This window comes from Pongo abelii, chromosome 8 (genome assembly GCF_028885655.2).
Source record: "Pongo abelii isolate AG06213 chromosome 8, NHGRI_mPonAbe1-v2.0_pri, whole genome shotgun sequence".
NCBI lineage: Eukaryota > Metazoa > Chordata > Mammalia > Primates > Hominidae > Pongo > Pongo abelii.
This window is the reverse complement of record NC_071993.2, coordinates 51,827,874-51,836,339: the sequence shown is the minus strand read 5'-3', so window position 1 is coordinate 51,836,339 and position 8,466 is coordinate 51,827,874. Positions and strand designations below refer to the sequence as shown.

The 8,466-nt window shown below is 53.4% G+C and overlaps 1 long non-coding RNA gene, 1 other non-coding gene and 1 pseudogene across 2 annotated transcripts in view; 1 reads left to right on the top strand and 2 right to left on the bottom strand.

Annotated features, from left to right (window-relative positions):
* The window catches only part of LOC134762039 (uncharacterized), a 30,132-nt gene extending 22,681 nt beyond the window's left edge, over positions 1 to 7,451 (bottom strand). Inside the window, exon 1 of the long non-coding RNA XR_010141512.1 lies at positions 6,921 to 7,451. This is a non-coding gene — a long non-coding RNA (uncharacterized LOC134762039). The remainder of the gene's footprint in view (positions 1 to 6,920) is intronic.
* Positions 1 to 8,466, bottom strand: part of LOC100937133 (geranylgeranyl transferase type-1 subunit beta-like) — a 382,799-nt pseudogene that overhangs the window by 59,833 nt on the left and 314,500 nt on the right.
* Positions 3,392 to 3,491, top strand: LOC112135348 (small nucleolar RNA U13). Its single transcript, XR_002916644.2, has one exon. It is a non-coding gene; the product is annotated as a small nucleolar RNA U13 (small nucleolar RNA).

The following is an 8,466-nucleotide window of genomic DNA, read 5'->3' as shown; positions in this document are numbered from 1 at the left end:
GCCTGGCAGGCAGGAGGAGCTCCGAAAGTGATAGCTGTCATTACTGCTATTGAGATGGTCATTACTATTGAAGACATTTGGCCAGCATTCTCTATTGATAAACCAGCAGCAATAAGCCACATACTCCCCTTCCCATGAATACATCATGAAGACAACGGAAAAAATATTCGGAATGCATTGAGCCATTTAACGAAGATGACATACACACATACACACATACACACACACAGAAGGAAAGCGAGGGATAGAAATTAGAAGAGAGTCAAACTGACTCTTTAAAATGAGATTTAATTGCCTATTTTTTAAAATAGATTTTATTGTATATATTTAAACTATACAACATAATGTTATAGGGCACACAGAGATCATAGGATGCTTACTATAATGCAGCAAATTATTTTAAAATTTACACTTGGATATATTGCTTTTATAATTACGAAGCTTTTTTTTTATTTTAAAAGTAGCTAAGTTTGCAACCTTTCAACAACTTTTTCCAGATATTCTGTCTACTTTTCTATAGGCATCCCAGTGAAACATGTACAATTCAAATGACCACATGCTGGACAGCCAGGCGCGTCCCCATGCAGGCCACGTGGGCCTCTTAGAAGCAGCCTCTGGGGCTGTGTAGCCTCCTGCAGCCATACAATCCCGTCCTGGTCGCTTGTCTCAGCCTTGGTCCTGAGCAGCCTGTGGGAATGGTGGCAAGGGGACAGTCCAGAACACTCGCGGACAGCCCCTAGCCCCAGCCCTGCCCGCCTCTTGGGGAAGCAGCCACCAGGGACTGGGTCCTAGCCAGGTGGGGTTGGTCACCCAGTGGGGTTGACACCTGGTGTTCCTTCCTGAAAGCTGCAGCAGCCACCTCCTTCACGGCAGGCTGGCCTGAGTCCCACTTAGCGGAAGGAGAGCAGAGATCCAGGGCCCGTGAATCAGCTGACCTTCGTGAATTCACACCACAGCTCGTCAGCATCAGCAGAAAGCCGGTGCTGCCCCTTGGCATGGCTAAGGGGCCATGGAAGCGGGAGGCTCCCTTTCTTTTCAGGAACACTTCTTCTCAGAGAGGCCCAGAATAGGGCCTGTCTAGCAGCTGCCCCCATCCAGCCCCTAACTGAGAATGTGTAGACGCCTGTCCAGCCAGGGGAGCGTGGAACAAGCCCAGGCGAGTCTGACCGTTTGACTCATCCTCCGCCGGTCAGGGGTGGAGTGTGGCTTAGCCACGGCACACCAAGGTTGTTACATCAGTAAAGGAAGGAAGAGCGAAGGAGGGAGAGAAAGAAGAAAGGAACGGGGAGAAAAGGAGGGAGGGAGAGAAGGAAGGAGGAAGGGAAGGCAGGAAGGAGGGAGGGAGGAAGAGAGAAGCCAGAGAGAAGTGCTTTTCTTGCGAGAGATGTGTAAACAAGCACCCCCACAGACGGAGAGCAGGAAAACGTCAGCGCCTTCAGGAACGAATGAGATGAATTGTTCAATGACACAAATGAGCATAAGTCTGCTAATTATTTGTCTTGTCTTCTAACAGCCATGTCGGCATCATCTTGTTGTTTGTATATTTCAGAAGCTATTAAGTTATAATAATTTAACACAATAATTCAGTGTCTGTAAGGAAGTATAAAATTCTCTGTAAATAGAAATGGTAGGGAATAAGAATAATTCCCCGGACAAAGAATGACCACATTTTCCACGCACCCCGGAGCACATTGCCCAGGCCAGGCCCTGTCCAACTGTTGCTGGACAAGCAAGTGCATCTGCATAGCCCAGCGGCTCCAAGCCTTGGCCCCTCTATCCCTGTCCCTATTCCTGGCTTCAAGTTCAAGGATAAGAGAACAGGAAGTTGCGTAAGAATAAGTTCTCTTCCCCACCCTGGTCTGGGCACTGCCTGGGTCCTCCTCTTCCCTCCTTCCCTTCCCTCACTGCCTGCAGCTGAGCAGCTCTCCCTGGGAGCTTTCTCTGTCCCACACCAGGAGCAGGAGACTCAAAGTGGATTGCTCCCTACCTCTGCCACTTTCTGGTTTTTCATCCAAAACATGGCTTCTCTGGACATTGAGGTCCAGAGAAGTTTTGGGACTTGCACGGGGTCTCATAGCGACTGAGACTGAAGATTAGAACTCACAAACCCGAAGCTTCCTGAAGGAGTCAAACTCTTAGAATCTATTAGAAAGGGCGACTAAGACTGAGCCAGAGAAGGGTGGCCTTGGAAGTGAGAAATGAGGCCTGGCACGTTGGCACCCCCACCCCCAATTCACAACACATCCTCTCCAAGGCTGGCTCTCCCCTGTTAAGGCCGCCTGTTTCTCTGCTTCCTCATCTGTAGCCCCTGCAGGGGCCCGTCTAGACCATGTAAGGGAGCACGCTGGCGTCTTCCATCAGGTGCTCCCCTCCCTGGTTTTTCAGACTGTACTCTTGAAAAAAAAAAAAAAACAAAAAAAAAACCAAAAAAAAACCCTAAAATTACTCTGGGTTCCCAGTAGAGCTCATTCCATCTTCTTTGCGGCTTCTTGCACCTCTCACAGCCCCCAACTACACACACACCTATCCTACACCTTTCATAGAACAGGCCTGCTTCCCTCCCTCCCGTGCTAGCTCCAGGACTTCCTCCTCCAGGAAGACTTCCATGACTGACATTTCTTGGCCCTGGTCAGCCTTATAACAACACTGGCTAACATTTATTGAGCTCTTCCCATGGACCAGACATTATGCCAAACCCTTTGCAAACATCATCTAAGTGAATCCACACAACAACCCTATGAGGTAGATCTTAACCCTGTTTACAGGTGAGGAAACTAAGTCACAGAAGGGCTAATCAACTGGCTGGGTGTTACATAGCTAGTAAGTGATAGTTTGAACTCTGCTTTGTTGTGGCAAATGCCACAACCCCTTACTCTCTGCCTCCAGCATCCTGCCTCCATCATTTTGGCTGTAGACATCCCCTGCAAATTACCCTGTATCTACACACACACAGAGACACACGCAGACACACACGCACACACACAGACACACATGCACATACCATCTAACCTTTCAAACAAGTCCAGTGGTTATCAGTTATCACAGGCAATCTTAAAGGGAATGAATTCCCAAGAAAGCAATCAGCAGTCTGAAGTGGGGGTTGCATGGTGTAGCGGCCCCTCCCTCAGCCCTGGTGGCAGTGGGCGATGAAAATGGGTGCTTAGGTGTGACTGCAAGTGCATGAGCCCGAGGTCTTTTACAACTAGCTGCGTGAGACACCTTTTCTGGCACCATCTGTTTACTGACACTGCTCAGCCTTGGGGGCCCAGAGTAACTACCCAGATCTATCTACTCAGGAACAACTGCAGGGATTATCTGCCCAAGTTATTTGCTGTCTGTGTATTCCTGTCTCTGCATCATGTGCACATGCAATAGAATAGAACAAGAGGTGATCCTTTTGTAGTTAAGAAGCGTGATGATTGGCTTTTCGTGCTCACGTGTGAGAAGTGCCTCCCTCAAACCTTGTTATGAAGTCAGCACATTACTGGACTTTTATTTTTTTAAAAAAGAAGAAAGAAAAAAGAATAGAACAAGAGGCATCGTGCCTTCTCATCACCATCAGATTGGATGCCCCAGAGCCAGGGGCTCCATCTCCCTCTTGGACTATTTCCAGAACAGGCCCTAGCCAGGGGGAATGTCAAACCCCCGGTGAGTGTCAATGAGCCTCGCTGAGACTAGTTTAGGAGGAAACTGTTGAAAAAAGAGAGACATATGAAGGATTCTGAGTATCTGAAGTCTGTCTTCCCAACCTTGATCAAACAGGGCTGGCATTGAGCCCAAAAGTGGTAATAGCTTCTGGACATGAGTGTCAAGGCAAAGAATACCAGTTGGCTATAAAGACGACTTTCTGGTCTTCCCTAGAACCAAGATGGAGAGGTGGAAGCACCTACCTCATGAAAGGTATTGGCTAGAAGGAGAAAATCTCACAGCCGTGGAGTGGGGGAAGAGATGTGATGTCATTTTTATTGAGACCAGGTCAAGGAATGTGCAAGAGGACTTGCGGGTACCTTCTGGAGCCCATAGCTCCTGGGCGCCTCCTATGGTTCCGTCTATGGCTCCTTCTAAGGATCTTCGAGTCCTCTCTGGCCTGCTACTTCCTGCATATCCAAGTGTTTTAACATTTTTCATTCTCAACTCTGTGTCAGGAGGACCTAACTCCCCACCCTCCCTCCCGATCCCCAACCCCCAATTTTCACCAACTGGTTGGGCTCCAAGCCCCCAGAACCAGCCAAGTATTGATCAAGAGTTGCCCTGATCACACAGCACACAGCTCTCTTCCTCCAGCCACAAACCATTCCCTTGAATTCTACACTCACCCACTAGGCTCAATTTCCCTCTGGTGTGGAGAGGCCTTGTAGTTCACCTCCACAGAGCACCCATAGGAGGCATGATAATACTAGCCACCATTTCAGAGTCACCCTCGGGTGTCAGGCACTGTGGGGACTTTCACTGAACATATTATCTCATTTAATCCTCTCAGCAACCTGCTTCCTCCTCTCCATGTACACATGAAGAACCTAAGGCTTAGAGGTGTTCAGTGAGTGACTCTCAGTAGGTGGCAGAGCTAGGAAGGAACCAAGGTTTGAGCGGCCCAGAGAGAGGCACTGCTGGTTACATCATCAGATGCCAATCTGTGCTGTTCTCAGCAAGGGCTGGGATACACGGGGCAGGACCAAGCTGGGCACCTCCTAACATCGCTGAAAAGAGAAAGGAGCCCCAAGACTTCCCCACTGTGGCTCTTCTCCATGCCAGCCCTCAACCCCACCTTCAAGTGCTTTTGTGGTAGAGCTGTTCTCCAGAGGGCAAAGAAAGAAAATTCCTCTTCTGAGACACCCTCAGGACAACTGTAGAAATCCTTCACACAGCATCCAGATGGGACCCCTCCCCAGCCCAGGGCAGGGGACATGGTCCTCTGCCACCTCCTTCCAATATCCCAGACCCCACTGCTAAATTCCCTATATTGCTTCAGGACCCATCATACTCTTTCTAGCTCCCACTCCCTCTCTTCTGTCTGCCATTCTCAGAAGCATCCCCTGAGTTTTGAGAGAGAGAGGGGCTTTCTCAATCCCCAGGAAGACAGAGACCAGCTCAGAAAACCCCACCCCCACTGAACCCAAATGCAGACTTCATAGCTCCAAGGGAATTGTGACAAGCTAGTGGGAAAATCTTCTGCCAGCATGGATGGTAGGATGCTTGAATTCCAAAGATGACAGTGTCCCAAGTCCTTCTAGAAAAAGGATCATTAACCAGTCTAGGAAGACTTAATGCTGGGAAAGGAAGCTCTGGAAGGCCTTATCTCTCCTGCCCTTTCAACCCAGGCAAGGGACCTTCCTTCGGCTCGCCCAGAGAAAGGCTCCACAGAAGTCATATCTAAACTCTTTAGCCATAGAACCCTGTCTTCAAATGAACTAATGTCACATACTCCCAGGATAGAAAACTGCTGAAAGTGGGGCTGCCCTGGGTGTGGGGTGGGGCCAGAGCCTGCCCTGCTTTGCCAGATGCTGAGCACCCAGGCTGTGTGCTGTTGTTACCTTTATTCCCATGATTGCGTCTGCCGTCACCTGCTGCACAGTGAAGGATTCCATTTGTCCTTCTAGAAGATGGACATAATTTTTCTCTCTCACTCCCTCCTTACCTGGCCCACAGCCTGTGCCTTTTGGGGTGGAGTGGGACATCCCAACCTGGGGACAGGGACATTTGGAGAGGAGCCCCAAGAAGAGTTGCCATCTGGGACCCTCTATCTCCCAGTGTCTATCTGGCAGTGTCCCAGGACACTGCCAACACTGAGCATCCTTTTAGTTCCACAAATTCTTGCTAGGCCCCCATAAAGATTCGCCCAGCCTCCTCTTCCCCTAAGCTCCCACGTGCTAGAACCCCAAAGCCATGAGGGGCCTCTCTCAGGCCAGAAGCAGCTCTGGGATCCCAGCCCTCAGCAGAAGGCTCCAGGCTTTCCCACCTGCACCCAGCTCCTCTGAGGAAGTTGATGGAGCCTGCAGAGCTGGGCTAGAGGAGGTTTCCTTTCCCCAGAGCGGGGCTGGGGGTACGGGTGGGTGGCCTGGAATGTGCTCTCTCACCCTCCTCCTGCCCAGGTGGTGAGCAGCCAGAGCCCCCAGCCCTCCAGCTCTGAAGGGAAGCTCCTGTGAGCCAGAAGGACAGGACAGCTGCCCCCAGTAGGGTCCCCTTCACACGCCATCTCACCCCAACTCAGACGCTAAAAATGGTTCTCTGGTTTTCAGCCTCGGCGCCTGCCCACAAATTAGTGTCTCCAACACAGCCTCTTGGGACATGACTTTAGGGAGGCCCCTGGGGGAGCTGGGAGGCCCCAGTGAAGGGAGATGGTGCTGGCAGAGTCACTTTCTGAGGAGACAAGAGTGGATAAGGCCCCCCTCCCAGCTTCTGGGACACCTCCCCGCCCCACGAAGGCCACCCAGCCTCAGTGTGACAGCCCTGTTGTCCTCACCATGGCAGAAGAACAGACATTATTTCCACCCCACTGGGGCACGCTCCCCTCACCTCCACCTCCACCTCCAGTTCTGTCAGCTTTACCCTCAGCCACCATCCCGGGCACTGCTCTGCTGGAAGAGAATGCAGCAACAGGAGAAGGGGCAGCCAGCCCCACGCCCTCCCGCTCAGGGTCCAGAACCCACCTTGCCAAGCCTGGGCTCCCGCAGTCAGCCCACAAGCACGGAGGCCAATGGGGAAGCCAAGTCAGGGAAGCCCGGTCTCCCTGCTTGCCTGATATTTAGTCTCAGACTCTTCTCCCCTCCCCAGTCCCGCAACGGTCAACTTCGAAGGGGGTGAACCCTCTCCGGGATGCCCACGCCCCAGGGCACCAAGCGAGCAGGTGCCCTGCTGAGGCCAGGACTGGGCGCTAGCCAGCAGCCCGCAGGACCAGGTGGGTACAAGGGAGCAGTACTCACAGGTAAGCCGTCAGGAGGTCCAGGTCCCCTGGTACGGCGGACAGCCAGAACTCAGAGCAGTCGGCAGACAGCACGATGCCATCCTCCTGGCAGTGGCAGGGGGCCGGGCAGGCGGTGGGCCCCGGGTCGGGCTGGGGGGCGCCGCCGGCGCTCCGGGAGGCTCACAGAGCGGTGCAAAGCCACAACGTCCGGAGCCCGGGCGGGCTGGGCATCTCGGCGGCCGGGCTGCTGGGGCCCCTGGAGGCCGGGCGCGCAAAGGCACGGGCGCGGTGGCCGCAGCTGCTTCTTCCCAGTCCCAGCGGGCTGCGCCGTTGGTGGGGACCGCCCCGGGGGCTCTACTGGGTGTCGGCGGCGGCGGTGGGAGCGCCGGGACAGTGCAGTCAGACAGGCAGGCATTGTTGAGTCATCTTCGTTATTCAGTTTCACAGACGGGGCTTGGCAAGGGAGGGAGACCCAGCCGGAAGAGGAGTCAAGGAAACTTTCTACTCTGCGGCTTGCTCCCCTTCCCTTCTTCCTTCGGAGCTGGCAGGAATTTCATCCAGAAAACAGAAAAAAAAAAAAAGGAAAAAAGCAAAGAAACCCAAGCGAGCAAAGCTCAGCCCGTCAGAGACCTGCACTTGTTTGGAAAGAGTGTCCCAGAGACTTGGCTGCAGGGCTGGGGACCCTCTTGCCTTTAGGGACAGCCACGGGGACACATGGGACCCAGAGGAAGTCTCTGAAAGAGACCTTGGGGCTCCCATAGCCCCTCATGCCTCCACCACGTTTCACGCTGGAGGAAACTTCGAGACCCAACAAGGTGACACAGCTGATGGGGCATCCCCAAAGCTGGAACTCGTCAGCCCTCCTCGGCCTGTCTCCTAGTACAGGAGAGAGGGGAGTGAGGGGCTACCCTGGAAGAGGCCAGGCTGCGGAGGGTTCCACTGCAAGCTGGGATGACCCGGCAGTGGGCAACCAGGAGCAGTCTCCTCACTGAGAGGCCGTGCCTTGACTCCAAAGAAACGGGTGTGGAGTTCCACCCGCTGAGTGCACCGTGGGTGGAAATGCACTCCCGCAGCCTCTGTCAGGTTTACGGGGACCACCTTGTTCCCTGCTCCCAGGACCTCGGGAGGCTGAGGGACTGCGTGCAGCTCAGCTGGTTGCCAGAGCCCACCACAAAGCAAGCGGATTGGCGCCACCTGGAGGCCGGGTGCTGCAGCTGCAGCTCAACCACCCTGAGGGTGGAATTCCACCAAGTGGCTGACCTGGCCGGCCCCAGAGCCCTGGTGAGCAAGGGGCATGGTGGTTAAAACTGAGGTCAATCCCTGTTCTCTCCTTAGACCATAGTGAGCTGGCTGTGCTTCCTTCACGCAGTCTCTTGCTGTCTCCCCCATGCTGAGCCAAGCCCCAGCGCAGAGCTAGAGCAGGCTGGGGGCCCCCCTCCTTCCTTTTTTGCTCTATCTCCCCATGGTCCAGCCAGAGAGTATACCAGAAACCTGGGACCTCAGAGACATCCAGGATTTCTTCCACCCTGTCCTTCCACATGCCAGGATCCTCTCATCAACACCTC